This window comes from Protopterus annectens, chromosome 3.part1 (assembly GCF_019279795.1).
Source record: "Protopterus annectens isolate FY-2018-M chromosome 3.part1, PAN1.0, whole genome shotgun sequence".
NCBI classification, from domain to species: Eukaryota; Metazoa; Chordata; order Ceratodontiformes; family Protopteridae; genus Protopterus; species Protopterus annectens.
This window is the reverse complement of record NC_056732.1, coordinates 101,658,727-101,679,652: the sequence shown is the minus strand read 5'-3', so window position 1 is coordinate 101,679,652 and position 20,926 is coordinate 101,658,727. Positions and strand designations below refer to the sequence as shown.

General features: G+C 37.1%; 1 protein-coding gene across 1 annotated transcript in view; it reads right to left on the bottom strand.

Annotated features, from left to right (window-relative positions):
* LOC122798020 (ethanolaminephosphotransferase 1-like) overlaps nucleotides 1–20,926 on the bottom strand; it is a 1,115,305-nt gene that overhangs the window by 440,645 nt on the left and 653,734 nt on the right. The window lies entirely within an intron of this gene.

Below are 20,926 nucleotides of genomic sequence, written 5' to 3'. Positions count from 1 at the left end.
ATCTTGGAGTTGGTATAAATACGTTTGGAGGTGTGTGTGGGGGGGCAAGCACCCCTGCAAAAAAGAGTTTAAAGGAGAAGTGCAATCTTTGAGATTCGCTCTTTCCTTATAGTTTCTTTCTTTTTTTTTCTCCAGCTTTTTGGCACTTGGCATTTTGAGTGCTGACATTTCAATAGGGAGCTGATTTTTGCAATCTAAACTGAAGTAGAAACAGGATTCAGGTTTAGGCTTAAAAACAAGTAAAACTTGCCTTCACACTGATGCATTCTGTAGGGTTTGACAATACTGGATAGCCTAAACACTCCAAATTGCTCTGTTTTACTTTGTAATGGCGACATTTAAATGCCTCAGGACCTGGAGTACCTTAAATCATAAAAGTATTAGAGGACTTGTTGTAAAATGGTTTATTCTGGTCTGTGCAGATAGCTGTTGTACCATTAACATTGGAATCAACAAAGCCTCCTGCCATCTACATCATTAAGGGTGTAGCAGTCTGTTTCAGGTTGCTCTATATTCGTAACAGCAGCATGTGCTTGAGAAGGTATTAGTATCCCTGAAACTTTACATGACGGATGCGATCATGTTACTTGTTAAAGAAGCTATACGTGTATAAAAGGAGGACAGAAACAGAGCTGTTTCTAATGAACAGGGAACTATAAATAAAAAGAGATGTTCAGACAAAGAGGCCAAAGAGCAGACATTAAAAACTGGAAACAGAACAACTCTGTGCTTACCGTTGTTTATGTATAAGCCAGAGTGTCGTGAAAAATGGTCACATAGCATACCCTGAAATAACTGCAGCCCACTGCAGTGCAAAATCATGTGTTAAATACAGTGCTTTCAGCATCTGTATTCCATTACCACAGACTGGAGACAAAACATTGGCTCCAGAGGTTAAACTTATGTTTCCTCTTGAATCTTACTAGAGTCTGACCTAAAAAAGAGCTAGTTAGAAACCAGAAATAGAAACTGAACAAAGGTAACAAACAGCATATCTTGACAGATTTCTGGCACTTCTAAAGTGTCTCATAGCATATTACATTTAAGCAAGGGCACATCACAGCCTTCCTAACTTATTTACCACATAGAATAAAACCTTACTACTAATTTTTTACTAGAAGACAAGAATTATGGTTTCATCTGGGCTTTCTTTCAAAATTCCATGCATGCTTTGGTGAACCCCACTGGTTTGTCCATTAATTCATCTGTAACATTCTACTGGTCATCTGCTCTGAACCAACAAAACATACGTCTCTTCCACCAACAGTGCTTTATATTTAGTTTTCTTTATAATTTACATGGCACTTTATATTTAATTATTATTTTCTTCACAATTTACTAAGCAATCAATCCTCATTGTTACTCCCGGTAGATTAATTTTGTTTACAGAGTCTTAGAAGTAGTATTTATTTAATTTTGTATTTATTATGTAAGAGTTTAATGTTTTCTATGGGGATAGTATTACTGCTACCTGTGGGCACAAGTCTCAACTTCTTTTCTCAAGAATTCGAGACAAAGCCTAAAATAATTTGGGGCAGGGGTCAATCTTTTAAATATTACTCTAAGTCACTTAAACATTAATAGAACAACAAGTTTGGATTTTCTGAACAACAAGATGCATTAAGTTCAAATGCTTGGCATTATTCATTCATTGCAATTCTCAATGATTAACCAGAAAATTAAATATTTAACAAGGGAGAGGGCAAAAACGTGAGGCAAAATCAAAGATGTTCTACAAACTTAGGGACAGTTGAGAGTTATGGATGAGGGTCTTGTCCCTTAACTTTAGAATATGGAAGGAAATCTGTGCTTCATAATATATTACTACAGTCACAAGACAAAGCACTACAAAAACAAGGGAGGGGGGGGGCATATTTTCTAACCATGTGGTCCAGAGAGCAGAGATGAAATTCCAAACATCTGAGACCTCTTTTCATGGACTGCAAAGTTAAGCTTAAAAAAGACACGTTATGATTATACTGCTACTTTCCAAAGTGTGTACTTGCCTGATATGCCTTGTGACATGCCCCCCCCACATTTCATACTACAATCACATAATAAGTTGTATACGTTCTACAGGGGTCTACATCATAAGATCGAAAGTTCAAAGACTGAAAACCAAAACATCAAAGACTCAAAATATTGAAAATGGAAAATATTATGCAATCTTGGAATTGGTATATATATATATATATATATATATATATATATATATATATATATAATCAGCGTGGGGTGTGGGGGGTGAAGCCCTTCACATGGGTGGTAAAGAGGAGCTTGCCCCCCATTAGAAATGTTTTCATTATTTTGGGTTTCAGTCTTTTGAACATTCAGTCTTATGGCACAGACCTGTTCTACGGTAAACCTTACTGCCTACTGTACAGACCTTGCACCCTTTATTACTTCAGACTGCTTTCCTCCCCAGAACCCCACAAACTATAAATAAGAGATATTCTATTACTCCTATATATCTCTTGAAAGTGATTTGCAAATATGACAAAAATCATAATGACTTGAAATATGGCATCAAGCTTTAGTTTAAATCTGATTTAGTCTATTAATCCTTTATTCCTTATAAAAATGATTTGATAATAGGACAAAAAAATATATAATCACAGAGATTCAAAAATGCTATGTCTATAATCACAGCCAAGCCAGCACTGTTTACAATATGTGAGCAATGAGCCCAGAGGCTCATTAACAATGCATGCGGCCCAGCCAGTGAGTGTGATGATGAGCTGTTCATTGCGGTTGCAGCTGGGACCCACGGGAAGATCACATTAGACCAACTTGTGCCCACAGTAAAGTACAAGCAGCTGTTGGAAACATTTACCATTTGTGAGCCTCTAGGGTAGTCAGCATGAAACTGCTCACACAAATGGTAATGATAAGGTGCTGGTCTATGGTTGTAACTCAGGGCTACTGATATGCAGGGAAATGTTTTTGGGAAGGAAGTAAGGGAAGTATCCCATGGTTAGAGGAGAGAGGTGAAAGTAGGGCAACAGAAACAAACAGAAATGGACAGAAGACTGCAAAGGGAGCGGATGATCAAATCAGTAATGCAGTATACAATGGAGAAGGGAGTATGAAACACACACAGATATCCATCTGAAGAACTTGACCTGAGAAAATGTGAAGCTTTGACAGGATAGATGGAGTACAGAAAAGGAGTTACTGACCTACACCAGTCCTGACATCATCAGTGTTTGATCTATTCTATACTGTAAGTGTCATGGAAAAATAAAAAGTCCTACTCAGCCATGAGGGGATTTGAACCATCAACCCTATACAATTACACTACCTTAAAAAGGTGAGCAATAGAAACAGTCACACTGATGTGTCTGGGAAGCACAGAGCATGTCAATATTACACATCTGCAAAGTGAAAGCAGAAAAGAAAAAGATGGGCTTCAAGAGATTTAATCCCATTGCTCTATTCAGTGACTTTCTACCAAACACTGCATTTACAAGGTAAGCCACAGAAGCAATCACACTGAAGGTGACAGCTAAGCACATAGTAGGTGACTGAAAACTGGTTACGGAAAGAGAAGTAACAGTAAGATAAGACAGATAGGAAAGGATAAGGCAGGGGAAGATGGACATGACTGAGGGTGGAGGGGTGGGGGCAACACAATGGAGAAGACAGGCAAAAAGAGGGAAGAGAATTGTGATGCTAAGAGTGCATAACCAACAGAGGTAGGCATGGAAACAGAAGAGAGGGGATCACTGGGTTGGTGATAGGATTGGGTATTTACAGCTGCAGTCTCTGCAAGCAGAGATCCAGTGGGAAATTACTTGTTACCCTGGGTACTGCCACCACTGGGCCCTGGCTTAGATGATGGAGTTAGTGCAGGGCAGGGACATAACTCAATAAGTCACTGGAGCATGCTCTCCATTTAGCCAATGCAGGCATCCAACCTCATGTCAAAGATGATATCCCTCACAATCTCTGAGTCACCTTCACTCAAACTGCTACTGTTGGGTGCAACTATATTAGCTTCTGGTGCAGAGCTGCCTGATGCATGTGGTGCAAGTACAGCTATGGCAGGCTGGGACCCAGACGCAATGTGTGTTTCCGCTGGTGGTGGTAGTGCTGCTGCTACTACCACATGTAGAGGCTGGCAGGTCTTGCTAGAGGGATGGGTGTAGGCTGCTATGGTGCTGTATATAATACTAGAAGAAAGAGACAGAAACAAAAATTAAAATAAAGGAATGTAAGATATGGTAACCATTTGAAACGTCTGGACCCAGTAAAGTGTGTCCTGAAACAGAGAATGAATTGGCAAAACAATGGATTTACGTATATGAAGGAAATGAGATGGCCATTTTCCAGAACATTCCATTTTCTCTGAGGTATGATGATCTCAGAGTTTGTTACACAAGTTCAAGGGCATGGGGGGGCCTCTCCTCCTGCAAAAAAAGATGTTTAATTTAGAAGAGTGATGTGCGAGATTCATTCTTCAGCAGTTTTGGTCTTTTTTTCTGTTTGTCACTCGGCATTTCAAATGCCAACATTTTAATATGGAGCCTAAAGGGCAGTGACAATGTGGGTGGGAGAAGAGAAATACAAATCCACTGAAAAATTGAATTTCTAAGTTGATAAAGATGTAGTTAAACATGATAGAATTGGCAAACCAGCAAACAGTCATGAATTTCAGAATCTTGTTTGTGTGTGTATTGATTTACATATTGGGATTTGTTTACTGGTAATGTCCGATTGAGCAGTGCCCTTTTTCACAGGAGGCCCGGGGTGAAAAATTCAATTATGCAGACATCATGGGCATCATTTGCACTGTATTATCATTTATTTAGTTTCATTCATGAGCAACAGTTCCATTATTCGGACATCCTTGACTTGAGCATCATTTACAAAACATTTTTGATTAAAAATAACAGTACATATATTTTTTAAATACGCTGAGATATATATCAGTATACATAGATTGCCAGGTTTTATGTAAAAATATTTGTTACTACAAAGACTTGTTCAAAATCTAGGACATAGGAAGATAAGATAAAGAATTAGAGCAGCCCAAAGAAAGGAAATGAGATGACAGAAGAGGGTGCAGTTGTTATACCAGTACATCAAGTTTTGTACAGCACAGAGTTATGGCACAAATATAGCTAGCTATATTAGCACCCATTTAACCAGGGGTGGTGCAGGTGCAGAGCTATTTATCTGTCAGGTGTTGCTTTAACCAGGGGTCATGCAGGTGCAGAGCCATTTATCTATCATGTGTTGCTTCAGTTGGCATTTAAAGTCTTTCAGGTTGCAGACTGTACTTAAGTGGAGTGGGATGATATTCCAGTTATTAGTAATGCAGTATGAATACAGGGTGTATCCTGTATTGTTGCTGGGTTTAGTCATGGGGAGTAATGATTTGCCACTGGAGCATAGAGGTCACTTAGTAGTGTAAGGTTGAATGACAGAGTGAAGAGATAGGAATTTTTCAGGGCTGTGCAGTAGTCTGAAAGTTGTAACCAGTTGTGAGTACAACAGAAAATTATTGAGGTTGAGCCAGTTGAGTTGTTTTAGAGAGAGGCAATGATGTGATCTACACTGTTGGTTGGTTGGTTGTTTGCACATTTGGCTACTTTACTGTAGCACTGTTCTAGTTTAGCAGATAGAGAGGACTTGAGATTGGTTAGGATAGGAAAAGCATATAACAGGGTGTGGAGCAGAAAAGTTGTGAGTTGTCAAGACAAGTTTCTATGAAGGAGAAGGATTTCTGGGGGAGTGTTTGAGCATGGGAAGTGTTCCAGCAGCACATATTAGAGTAGAGATATCAGCATATTGTAATATGGTGGCCTCATTGGCTGCTGTGTTTAGTTTGTTGATAAATAAGTTAAATAGTAGTGGCCCTAGTATGGAGCATTGTGGAGTACTGGTCTTAGTATGGAGCCTTGTTGGACACCAACAGATATAGGAAGGAAAGAGGAGAAATCATGTTAGTTCATAGGACATTACTGGGTTAATGACTCTAGTGGGCCTTTATAAACCTAGCCATGTTTCTGAAGATAAGACTCAAATCTTGCACCATGTGTCTGTGAGGTAAAATCTTTAACCATTATGCCAACCCCCAGCTCCCTTTGCAGTGACAACCTTGTAAGCATTAAGTGACTTGCTCAGAGTCTCATAGTTTTCATGTGAAAACTAAGGGACTCAAACCCAAGACTACAAGATGAAACTCATTATTCTAACTCTCTGAGCTGAACTGCCATTCCACTGCTTAGAAGTGAGGAGGGTGATAGCCAATAGGAAGAGATTTTAGTTAAGAGTATTTGATGATCGACTGCATCAAACGCCTTTGATAAATCAAGAAATAGGGGTGTGGTTGTGTCGAATGGCTTTGATAAATCAAGAAATAGGGTTGAGGTTAGAAGACCTGAACTTCCTTGCAGTCACACACTCACACCACCACCACAGCCCCTGGCATATCACACTCGTGTTCTGACACTGGCAATTCTTGACATAAAACCTTCCGTACTGGTTCTGACACTTCCCATAAAAGCACTTTTTTTATTTTTGTAAACCTCAGTACTCACATACTTCCATGTGAAAGACCTACACGCCTATTCTCCCTTCTCCACCTGTGCAAATGATGACAACTCTACTCTGCCCTTTCTACACTTTTACTTGGGTTGCCTTTGTCTTATGCACAGCCTGGTATTGGTTTTACATACATCATTTTTACTGCAGTATAACTGTTTAACTCATGTACAGTTATGTTGCAAAGCTACATGCAATCTTCCCCCTTGTTGCTACTGCCACAGCACACTGTGCCCACCTCCATCTGGAATGATCATCCCCTGCTGGTGGTTCTTCCACTGACTCTTTGTCTGTCTCAGCTTCTGCTGCCTGTTATGCTAGGAACTCCTAGTCCTGTAACAGCCCACCCTTCTGTAACTGCTTCCTAAGTATAGTATTGTGTAACACTGCATACACTGCATACACAGTCAGTAACTTGGCACATGTGGCAGAGTCATACTACAAGGCACCACTGGATAAATCCAGACAATGAAAGCGTGGCTTCAGCATCCCAAACACATGCTCAGTAATGTTTCCACTTTGCAATAGTGCATGGCTGTACCCCTGGCCTGCTTTTTGTATATATTTCTAATGGGTGCCATAAACGAGGGTTCCAGGGCATATCTTGGCATCTCCAGCAAGATGCCCCTGTCAGATGTCACTCCTTTCAAACTGCTGATACAGGTCACATGTGTGTTATAAGTGGGAGTAATGAAAACTGTCTGGGTGGCTTGCAAACACACTGTAGATAATACTCTGTGCATTACAGACCACCTGGTAGTTGATGGAGTTATAACATTTGCGGTTCAAATACTTCATTCCCTATTCACAATGTGGGGCCTTTATTTCAATGTCAGTACAGTCTATGGCCCCCATACTTCAGGAAGATGGACTATATCATAGAAGTCCTGCATGGTATTAGCTCTTCCCTCATGGCTAAGTGGGATCCACATATGATTCCCACATGCAGAAGCATAGCATTGAGAAATTAATGGCATATTATTTAAGCAGATGCCTGAGATATCATCACAGTGTCTCCAGTAGGTTACTGAAAGGTCCTTGTAGCTAACACATGTAAAGCCACACATAGCCTTGGTATCCATTGGGACAGACATTCCATAACTCCCATGTGACTGCAGACAAGGCTGATACATTTCCATGATCTATTAGATGGTGTCTCTAGCAACATGGTATTAGCAATGTCAATGTCAAAGAAGCCATGAAATGTTGTGTGGTCAGATGACCCAGCATCAACAGGGATAACAGTTGTAATAATAGGAGAAATAACCTCAGTTAATCACAGCAGGTAAACGAAAATAAAAAAGTTTAGATGTTAGCGCTTTCACGGTATTCACCGCTTCATCAGACATACACCCCCATAAAATCAGTATTATTTAAAGCATTTCAATTAATGACATCACAAATCAATTTGACTTATTAAAGACACAGTGCCATATACATACAGTTAAAATCCATTGTCTAAAAAATAAGATATTTCAGCTCAATTAGTGCTTCAAGGGTCTCTCTATCAGAAAGGGTTTTAAGGAGACTTTGGCATTCAGTCCCAGAGGTCTATTTGCCTGAAGTCTAATTATCCATTTTTGTTCTACCACTTCTGTTTTATTTTTAAAATCTCCACCCCTCTTACCCTCTTCTAAAACTTCTAACACAAAAAAACTAAAACTATGATTCAAACCCTCTTTTTGAATATGTTGAGCCAAAGCACTAGTTTCTTTATTATTTTGTATATCCCTATAATGCTCTAGCATCCTATCTTTCAGCATACAATTGGTTTTACCAATGTAGTAGGCATAACACATCTTACAGAAGCTGAAATAAAATACATTATTGGTCCTGCAGTCAGCATAAAATTAAAATCAATATTGAAGTGCAGGGAAGGATGTTGAAATGATTCCCCTACATATATATATTTACGTGCACTACAATTTATACACTTATGTGTACCAATCCTTTGAGTATATTTCTTGGTTCCTATTTAAATTATAACAAAGATGTCTCTTTAGGGATGTATTGTTCTTAAATGAAAAGGACGGTGTTTCACCTATCACGTCCTCAAGTTCATTCACAGTTTTCAAAATATTACAATTAGCCTTCACAATGTCACATATTCTACTGATGTCACTAGAGTATGGGAAGGTAACTCTAATATCACCAGGGTCCACTCTGCTTTTATTGAAATTTAACTCTGAGGGAGTAACTTCCCCATAATAGGGCCTGCACCTATTCTGCCTTTCTCTCCAGGCTTCTGTAATATAGCTATCTATCTATGTGTCTTTATAACCCCTACTGAGGAATTCACATTTTAGGTCTGATAGTGCCCTTTCCAAGTTAGCATCATCATTGTATAGCCTCATTATTCTGAAAACCTGTCCCTTAAGGACATTTTTCTTTACATGTCGGGGGTGCATACTACTATTATGTAGGATATTATTTCTCCTAACCGGCTTTCTGTAGATACCTGTTTGTAAAGTATGTAGTCCACTTCTATTGTTCACATCTAAAAAATCAATGTCGCTATAGGAATATTTGTAAGTGAATTTGAGGAACCTGGTGGTAGTAAGCAAATATGAGATAAATTCATTTAGATGTTCAACAGTACCATCCCATAACAAAAATACATCATCCACAAAGCGTGTGTACCATTTAAGATGTTCAGTGAATGCATTTTTAGATAAAACATAGTCCATTTCCCATTGAAACAAGCAAAGTTTGGCTTGGCTATTCACACATGGTGTGCCCATAGCCACGCCAACCCTCTGCAAATAAAATTCATTATTAAATGTAAAAACATTATTATCAAGAATCAATTCAAGTAAGATAAGATATATATTTCTGTCACTCCAATTCTTACTATTTAGAAATTTCTTGATATTTGAAATTCCCCAACCATTGGGAGTGACAGTAAATAAAGACTCTATGTCCATGGTAACAAAACAACAGTTAGTTTATGGACCACATGTTCGTACAAATAAATTCTGTAGAAATGCCTTAGTATCCCTCAGTATAGTATCACATTGATCTAGGAGTGGGTGCAAGTTATTCTCCACATAAATAGATAGAGGTTCAGTCACCCAGCCCTTACTGGAAACTATAGGATGCATGGGTGATAACATCAAATGTATGTGCACTTTAGATAGTCAATACACCAATGCACAACATATTCAAAAAGAGGGTTCGAATCATAGTTTTAGTTTTTTTTTTGTGTTAGAAGTTTCAGAAGAGGGTAAGAGGGGTGGAGATTTTAAAAATAAAACAGAAGTGGTAGAACAAAAATGGATAATTAGACTTCAGGCAGATAGACCTCCGGGACTGAATGCCAAAGTTTCCTTAAAACCCTTTCTGATAGAGAGACCCTTGAAGCACTAATTGAGCTGAAATATCTTATTTTTTAGGCAATGGATTTTAACTGTATGTATATGGCACTGTGTCTTTAATAAGTCAAATTGATTTGTGATGTCATTAATTGAAATGCTTTAAATAATACTGATTTTATGGGGGTGTATGTCTGATGAAGCGGTGAATACCGCATCTTTAATAAACTTTTTTATTTTTGTTTACCTGCTGTGAGTAACTGAGGTTATTTCTACTTATTGCTACCTACATCAGTTACGCTGTAGGTTTAGGCAGTTTTTATCTTCATAACAGCTGTAATGACAGCCTCCTGCAGACACACATTTACTGTGACTGAGGCAACCCCTAACCTAATTCTACAATCAATCTATGCCATCTGAACACAGGCACATGCTCATGTTCAAATATACAATGAATGCAGCTCCTTTGTAACACCATTGCATGGTATTTAATGCTTTTGAAATACTCCACCATCTGGCTTTGACTCATTATAATACACAGCACCTCATTATGCAGTCATCAGTAAATAGCAGAGTCAACCACATTATCTGGCCTTGTCAGGTCATGTAGTTTGGTTTTTTGGAATTGTACACACCCTGTGCATGGCCATTCATGGCAAATTTGCTTAGCATAATGAGGCAAAGTTTTCTGAATCCAGCACAATGACTTAGAATAAAGTACCTGGTTCATGGATACCATGTACCAGACAGAGCAGTCATTTCCATTCTGAAAGTTCAGTTCTAGTGCTCTCTGCACAAAGGAAAAAACACATATGCTGTCAGCTTATACAGACTAACTATGAAATGGGAGCTATAAAGGAAGTGAGGCTAAGGCACGTTATGAAAATAAAATGCAGTCAGCCCACTGTTGTCAAAACAAGCAATTTTATTACATTTCCCAATATTTTTTATCAGGGTAAAAGGACTGGGACTGATAAAACAAGGACAAGTTTATAGACTTTTAAGTACCAATAAATGATAATGCAGATACATATAATGAAATATCATATTATTTCTTAAATTACAGAATGAACAACTGTCTTTAATTTCTCTGATTCTGAAATCAGTCTTTAAAGTAAGCACTTGGATGATTTAGGTGTATAATCTTTGCAATTTTAGCTTCTTAAAATGTATTTATTTGCTTTTGTTTACTAGGAAAGTCTGACTGCATATAATGCTGAGGCCCAGGGAGAAAAGCTTCAAGGAAACAGTAGATGTACAATATAACAAAGTTTAAACAAGGTCTAAAGAAATATGTGCAAAAAAGAAGTAAAACAAATTGTCTAGCTATTCAGAACAAACAACATAATCTATACATCAGAGCAGTGTGTCTTTGGCAAACAGTGTAAAGTGTTACATATTCCAACATAATAAGACGGTGATGAAACATGATGACAACTGAGCTATATTTAAATACAGAAGGCAGCAGAATGCAGTTTTTCCATAAACCCAGTCATTTTTATTTTTGCTTTCTAGAATGTAAATGAACACTGTTAGTCTCTTTGGGCATGTAAGATATTTAAAATGTACTTGGAGCTATGAAAGAACTTAAAAATTGTCAATTCCTTTATTTGCAAATTTTGATAGCTTATGAAAAGATATTTGAAAAGAAGATTTCTGTCACTTAATACTTGATAATAAAAACATAGCCAGACTATCCGCTTATCCTAAACCTGTATAAGGGAAAAGAATTACTTAGCTAGTAGAATCTGGCCTCTTGGCTTGACTGCAATATTAAAACCCCATATGGCATTGCACATTCCTGTGTTAGTGTGGTGAACCATTAGTTTTAAAGGAAATCTACATATCTCATATCATTTCTTGCTAAAGGAAGGTTTACAGACATCCTGTGTTGTGCCAGGGACTTTCTTGTTGGGATATTCAGACATCTGTTGTGAGATGTATGCTTTTTGTTTCTACCTTACTTGATAGCAGGGACAGTAATATTAAATTAACTGATCATATAGGGTGAATTTAGCTGCGGTGGCAAAAGATCACGTTTCTTTCATCACAAAGTACTTTTCATTTCCTTTACTATAACAGCACAATTGCATAAAGAAACAACGTACATGCCTGTAACTGCTTCTTGAATGTACATGGGTTGCCAGTCTCTGCGTGTGTGCAGTTGTGGCCGTCTGTCTCATGTTATTCTTTGCTTTAATATGTTTTGCAGCACCTGCTACCTCACATGGTTATTCTGGAAGTCAGTGAACAGAGGAGGGGGACAGAAGTTAAATTTGACAGTTATAGCTTTAACAACAATAAAAGACCAGAGCCATTATTTTCAAAAGTGATCAGCAGTTGACGAATATGTGGAAACATTGCTAAATTTTTAACTGTAAATTGTCACTCACAGATTGTTACCCACAGCAGCATAAAAGGCAAGATGATACAGATTAAACAAATTAAGTTTAACAAGAATAAGTAATTTAGCAGGTCTTTACACCGGAACTTTTAAAATGGATAACGTTGATACTAATAAACTACTTTAGGCCATACAGAAAGGTAGGACGACACTCCAATGACATTCAAGTAAAGGAGAAATGTCTAGAATGAGAACAGTAATTCTATGAACAAAACAGACAATGATCTAACAATATCATATAATAGGGACAGATGCTGTACAGGGGAAACATGGCCTTCTCGTAAAACAAAATCACATAAGCATAACAGACTCAGTTAGGCATTTTTTGTATGGCACAATAAAAATTATTTTGACCACTTAAAATTAAAGCAGCTGTTTCAGTACTGCATAAAAACTCCAAATATGCTGATTTTCCCCAGTTCTAAGCTGATAAAAAGGCAATAGTGCTAAACAGAAACTCGAGGTATGATGAAATCTTGCTTTGCTTTAATTTTTGGGTGAAGTTATCTTTTTATGTGGTAAAGCTATTTATATGAAACACCAAGAGAAAGATATAAAAAAAACCAAACAATTGGAACTGTTGGCACTTTGCATTTCACATGAAAGTACTGATGGATAAAGAATATCGTGAAATCCTAGAACTGTTTTCGTAGCCAATCTGAGTGAGACTGAAGATGGGTATACGGATATTCTTCTAAGTTTTGTTGGATCTACAAACTATAGTCTAATGAGAAATCTGAATCCTGGAGAAACCCAGGGAAGAAAACCCACTTGCAACTTGTAAACTTGTCAGAAATTAATTCCTAAGTGCACTGAAAGGTCTACTGAATCTGTCACTGAGCATGCAGCTGAGTTGAGAAAATCACCCCAGGACTGTAGTTATGGAAAGAAATAAAATACACGTAAAATAAATGCTTATCATGTATCGTACTAATGATTGTGTTGTCATAAGCTAATCTAAAATTTCTAAATGCTGCTTTAACATTAGGAGCAGTAAACAGAACAGGTACTAAATGTATTGATAAGATAGACTGAAGTGGCATATAGCAGTGTATAGAACTGAGTTCTACAGGATATGTGCCTGAATATAAGGAAGGCAACAAAGCTAAACCATGTTACTAGTGCACTAGGAAAGAGCACATGACTACTGATGGTAAAGCAAGAAAAACACCACAATTACTGCAGAATAGGGCATCTTAGTGACAGCTCATAGAAACAGAATGAAACATTACAACATGCTGAAAGACACAAAAGAACTTGTAATATGACAACTTACAGCATGTACATGCTGTAGAAAGTAGTAGTAGGAATGCAGAGTAAATAGTTCATTTACACAGTGTGCACAGTGTGAATACTCAAAAGTATAACCCCTTCCCAGAGGAAATGAAACTGTGTGGGAAGTCTGTGACCTCCAAGACTGATACAGGGAAAATTGCCAGTATATTAAGTGAAATTAAACTCAGAGAAGTAAGATAGTTGCAACTAACTGATAATGAGCTGAAAAATTATTGGGAGAACCTAAAATATACTGGAAATTGCTAATGTGATAGCAACTTATACAAAAATAATGCTTAATTTGATAAAAGTTTAAAATACCAGATTAGGTTTGCTAAGAGGAAATAACATGAGAAGAAATTATACTTATGTTGTCTACTACATAAGCAAACTTTAAGAAACAAAGAGAAATTGCCATTACCTAATATAAAGGTCACCATTCAGGAAATCACTAAAAAGCTAAAAATGATCATTGGGAAGGTCAAAGTGACACAAGAATTGAAAGTAGCAGAATAACTCACAAATAATTACAAGACATTTTTCAGCTATAACAAGAAATTAAGAAACAACACATAACAGTGTTCTCAGCTAATTTACAATGACAATACCAACTGTGACCCAGAGGATAGTGTCAATATAACATTATATAATTTTAGTGCTAACTGCACACCAGCAATAGTCATGCAAATATCTTAAATCCCTGAGTCACAAACCACCTCAAATGACTATTATGAATCAAGTTATAATGACCCTCTCAAAGCTAAAGATACTATGTCCATGTGTTAGCCCCAGTAATAATCCCAGATACCTAATTAGTAGTATCAAATATAAAGCAGTTTATGGTTTACTAAATTTGAAGATACTGCAAACTACAAGTTGTTGTCCACTGAGCTTCTGATAGTACTTCTCTGCAGCTTGCTGCAGATATTGCAAATAACTGTTCTGAAGAAAACAGGCTTAAACTAAATGGGAAAAATGCAGCATTATTAAATATGGAAAAAAAGCTTTTCAACAATCTTTCGCTTATACAGCACCCTTCTCTAAGTTGATCCAGTCTTTATAAATCTTGGTACTTTCATTAACCAGTCCATGTCCTTTGAACATCACATCACAACAGCCATAAGAGCATCTTTCTATCTGTTTCACCTACAACATAAAGGTGTCTCATCTAGAGAAAAAGTTATTATCCTTCACTACTCATCCATTATCAGACCAGCTAGTGAATACAATGCCCCATTTGTCATGCATTTGTTAAAAACACTACACAAATTGAAAGACCACAAATGTCCTAATTAAAAAGATCACAGACTTAAATACCTTACTTAGCAAAACGGACTTGAATCCCCATCCCTTTCTCATGCCTTATAAACTCCTCCACGGTGATTTATGTTTACCATTTAGGGCCATGAAGGACCCTGCCTCCTTGATTTCCTATTAACACAATTAACAGAACCATAAGCACCCATACTAAGGATTTAAATCTCCCCCAACAAACAAGCAGGACAAGCTGGCATGATAAATTCGTCTCCCAATGCTTAGCCCATATCTAGAATACACTTCACATTAAACAGAGTGAAACCCTTGCCTCCTTTAAATGGAAGGGTTGCCACTAAATCCTACTAGCTCTATCTTGTGCTACTCTCCTGGACAGTGGGAGCTGGCTGGGTTTTAATGGTTCCTGGACTGAGCTATATTGAAGATCTTATGCTCCTTCAACCAGAAATGATGCTGTGTTTACAAAAATAAATGGTATTTTGAGAAAGAGACAACAGCTACTATTCATGCTCCAGGAGATGCCAGAAATAGGTCCTTCATACCCAGCTTGCTTCCTTATGCAATTAGTGTGTGTCACTGCAGGAGAAAAAATGGGTAACTGAAAAAAAATAACACTTGTAATATTTTTAGAATGGGTTCTATATGGGAATATGCAACAGGAATCATGAAATGCATGGAAAACTGAAAGGACAATTGGGAAATACATCTTTTTCAACAGAGACAAAGCCTTTATACTTCAGTATGGGGGTACCTTTACTAGCTTCCCCCTTTTTAAAAATACTTAGCTCTGAGACCACACAATCAATATATCAATGCAAACATCTGGGATTTGAGATTTTCTCTTTCACCTTTCTATGACTTGTCTGGTCACTGTTGAGATGTCCTAAACATTCTTTTCAAAATGAACTGACTCTGCAATGCTTGCACTGAAACAATGTGAAGAAAACTGATTATATTTCACTACAATGCCTATCACTAAATTGCTATGCACTACATTGACCCAAATGGTTACAACTCAAATAACCCCCCCCAAAATTAAGAAAAATGCCTTATGAAGGGGCAATACCCACACCTCACATCCCATGCTAATTATATATACCAACTCTAAGACTGAAAAATAATGGGGAAAGGGCAAAATCCTACTCTTCACTGCATAGTGATCCTTCAAAACAAATGCTGGCATCCTGCAATGAACCAGCAGCTTGACAAAAAAATCTTCCTAATTAAATGTACAATTAAACACACTGCACCCAGGAAATGTTATATTATGTTTTCAAAATTACATACGCGTCATTTGTATCAAGGTACGATTCCTAATAAATAACCTACGAAATATCTGACTATAAATACTCAAAAGGAATATTTATACATAATTTTTTTCACTTTTGGGTTGCCTTTTATACCCACTATATTTCAAAGGACTCTAGAAAACCGTAATTTATCTGGCTTATATCCATTGCTGGGACACACAACAGGAATTTCAGGAAGCAATGAAAAATTGGGAAATGCATCTTAACAGAAACAAATGGACTTTTTAAATAGAAGAACAATATTTGGAACATGCAGTAGATAGTAGTACTTATAGTGTATGTTCTATAGAGATCAAAGTAAAAGCCATCATGGCCACTCTTTTTCCTAGAAATGTTAGTTAGCTGAAAGCAAATTCAGCTTTACTTCAATTTTATAACAGGTTCTTATCAATAACCTCTTTGCATCCTACTTTCTTCTGTCATGCTTCTCCTTAGAGCTGCATTTTCATACAGAATGCCTGATCATAGTGAAATGTCATTTAGTTTTATATCTTGTATACTATAACCTGCTATGGAAAAAAAACTTAACACTATACAACGAGGGACTAGCCATAATTACTGGAATCCAAATATTTCACAAAATTTGTAGGGTTCAGTTTATACCCACATATGCAGATTGCAAAAAAGTCTTGTAAACTATTAAATGAAAGGAAATCTCTTAACACTATGTTAGAGCACATGAGTATACTGCCTATAGACCAATCATGTGTCCTGCTGATACTGATGTATTGAATAGGCGAACTATTTCAGAAAAAAAACAGACTTTGATATATCTAAGCAAGTGCTGATGCACAGTCACAGACAATGTTCATACTGGAAAGATAAACAATGGACTGTTAGAGATGAAATCTTATCAAAAATTGATACACTGAATGGTTGGCCAGTAATCAGTCAAGATGTGTTCCACACAATTCTTGAAGAGTAGAGCTAAGTCTCACAGATGGTTATGAATTGTGGGACTCTGCAGTCATAGTTCCTTCAAACGTTCCTTGTATACTGTGTAAAATATTGCAACAAACACATCCTGGAGCATCAAGAAAGAAAGACTTAAGTCAAACCACAACTCATTTTGAATGGCAAGGATCATGAGTTGGAAAATGAAGTAAAGAAACGTAGCATTAATCAAACAATAAATCACCACTGAATGAATCATGGCTTTACAAACAAGGGTCTTGACTGCACATGGAATGGGGTTACCTAGTCTTTGAAAATAACGTTTTAAGTTTTGATAGATGGGCATTGTAAAAATAAAGGAATGTTTTAGCAAATAAGGTAATACATAAAGCCTAGGACTGGATAATGCATTTTTCCACAAATGTGGAATTTGCAAACTATTTTGAAGGGGAAATTCACCAGGTAACTGTTACTTCTTTTCATATTTCTTTTAACGGCCAAATAAAGAGGGTTGTACAGACTTTGAAGAAGTGATGTGGAAACTGAGAGGTTAGTCATGCTTCTTGTTTACATACTACATTACTCCTTGGATAATGGTACTCTTTTCTCAAGCAGAAATACATTGCTATGACAACTGAGATTTATATCTGACTTGTTTGCACTAGATACAAAGAAAAAAAAATCCAGAAAAAATAATGAGCACACTTTTGGCAAAAGCATTAAAAGTCAAAGTTTTGAATTCTTCTTCTTCTGGCTTTTCCCGGTTAGGGATCACCACAGCGGATCACCTGTCTGCTCATGATTGGCAGTGGAGTTTTACAGTGTCGAGTTGCCAGCCCGGCGCCCAACCTTCCACAGAAGGCACACACACACACACTCACACCTCGGGCCAATTTAGAGTGTCCAATTCACCTACAGCATGTCTTTGGGATGAATCGGAGCACCAGGCGGAAACCCATGAGACCACAGGGAGGACATGAAGACTCTGTACAGAAGGCACCCCAGCCGAGGATTGAACTGGAGAACCTCTTGCTGTGAGGGGGCAATGCTAACCACTGCACCACCGTGGCCACCCTAAAATTTGAAGTTTTGAATAACCCCGTGGAATTATATTTATGGCCCAAAATGAATCCCAGGATTGAATGAAAATTGATTAAGGTCAAAGTCTTAGAGTGGTCACAGGTAAAAATGCCTTACACTTCTGCCTAGTACTTACTACATTCACACAAATTATTCCAGTCTGCATTTCTGAAAAATAAATGCTAAGCTTAATTGAATAGCATGACACTTCCCATATGTTTATTGTCAGAAACACTTGACATACCTTTAGTTCAGTCTAGCCAATGTTGTCAAGGCTGAGATAGTGGTCCATTTAAAATTGTCTATTTGCTGAAATTTGGGCTATATTCCTACAGGTGTCTATAAGCTTATCTATAACTTATGAAGGAATGTCAGTGAGTACACTGTCTCCAAACAACAAACAGACAATGTAGAAGGTGGTGGCAATCCTTTTTCCTGAACTTGCCTGTTAGGAAAAACATTTAGCTAGTATAACCTGTAATCACGCAGTAGCGCAGTACATGCTAAAAAGGAAGAAAGTTATCTGTGGAAATGCTCAGACATTTAAGTCAGACATAGCTTTAGTTTTGTTGTAATGTATAGCAGAGGTACTGAGTAGATGATGATGAAAACAAGTCCCAGAAGTTAACACATTTCATACCTTTGGTTTTGGTAGACTTTAGAAGCTGGTCAAGGTACTGTAGCTACAGTTGGAGCTTTCTAAAGGGATTCTTGAAGATCTGATTGCACGTTTTTATCATCATCCCTCTTTCTCATTTTTCATGGGGTTATGATGTCACATCAACATTAGTCAGTGTGAACAAATCACCTACAGCCAATGTTTATGCTGCGAGGTGGCTAGACCTTAACCTTGGGCCTGAAAGGAACAAGGCTGATCCACATGTATACTGGATCAGCTTTGAATACCATGGGCATGCATGATATTAATGAATAAGGTAAGTAAAGAGATAGCCTTTGGCAGTTGTCTTAGCATTAGAAAGAAGGTATTGTTAGTAACATTAGACGTTAGTGAAGGTAATGCTCAGGATCTTGCAAACTAGACTCCAGCTATATATGGACCAAGAAATGCCAGACGTGCAAGATAGTTTTAGAAGTGCTAGAGGTACAAATAATCAAATTGGTAATGACTATTGGATACGGGAGAAAGGAAGGGAGTTCAAGGAAAAAAATCTATTCTGCTTTACTAACTACTTTAAAGCCTTTTTCTGTATTGGCCATAACAAACTATGGCAAGTTTGTAGAGAAATGGAGATACCAGATCACATTATTTGCCTTCTGAGGAATCTATATGCAGAACAAAAAAGAAACAGAACTGAATATGACACAACTGACTGCTTCAGGATTAGAGAAGGAATACAATAAGGCTGTATACTGTCCCCCAATTTATTCAATTGAAACATTGAATATATCATGCAAAAGGCTGGGTTAGATGGCACTGTCATTGACATCAACCATGTCAAGCAAGCAGATACCACTCTGATGACTGAAACTGACAAAGGGATAACAAGCCTGTTGATGAAGGTGAAAATAAGAAGTGTAAAACCTAGCTTGTTGATCAACAAAAGATAAAAGTACTAGATGATTATGTTGTCTAGTACTATACGTTTGTTGAAAACAACTGGAAAAGATCTGGAGTCTATGACAGATTTTGTTTTGATAGTTTAAAAGATCTCTGCAGATGGTGATTGCAGACATGAAATTTAAAGGCACTTGTTTTTCGAAGCAAAGCTATGGCAGACCTGGATAAGATTTCAAAGAGCAAAGCCATTACACTGTGATCAAAGGTATATATATATATATATATATATATATATATATATATATATATATATATTCAAAGTTATGTTTATTCTAATAATAACATATGGCTGTGAGAGTTGGATTATAAGTAAGGCTATGTGCCAGAAAATTGATGCTTTTGAATTGCGGTGCTAGAGAAAACTTTTGAGAATTCCATGGTCTGCAAGATCAATTCAGTTAACACTTAAGGAAATAGACACAGACTGTTCACTGGAAAGCCTGACAGTAAAATATTGCTTTGGACACATAATGGGAAGACAGGGTTCCCCAGAGGAACTGATGGGAAAGATCAAAGACAAAAGAACGAAGGGGAGAAAGAGGATAAGATGGATAGACTGCGTTACTAAAGCAATGAAAATGAATTTTCAAGAACTAAAAGAAACAGTTTTTGACACATAGGCCTAATAAATTAAAGTCGGTGAAGTCATGAAGAGTCTTTCTCAACTAAATGACTGAACCTCAACAACATATTTAGTAAGCTAACAGTTTATTTCTTGTCAAACAATTATGAAATCAAAATAGTTCTGATGATTGAATACCCTAGCTGAATATCTTTTAAATAAGATGATATGATTGACAGTGTCAAACCTTTACAAATAAACGAATGAAAGGGGTTCAACAGTCACCAAACATGCTGCAAATAAACTGAAGAAGTGGTGAATAATGTAGTGTGCAGTGCTCATCTGTTAATCCAAGTAGGAATTCAAACAAAGATGAAACAAACAAGCTTTTATTTACAAAATCAGATTGTTTTCATCCTTACCAGTCAAGGACTTCTTCAGAATAATGTGTCAAATCATTCAAAATGCTGAAGCTATAATGCAGCTATAAGTCTTCTTTTGTTAAGACTTTGTATAACAAGCTTAGTTTTTCTAACTATGGTGGTGTTAACCCAAAGGTGATACTGCAAACCATGTAGTGTGTGAGATACAATGTTATATGTGTACAAAAAGAAAGGCTTCAATTTATACACAGATCTTTCCAGCAGATTTCTGCCTTTTAGTAAAACAATGGCTTTGTCATTTGTG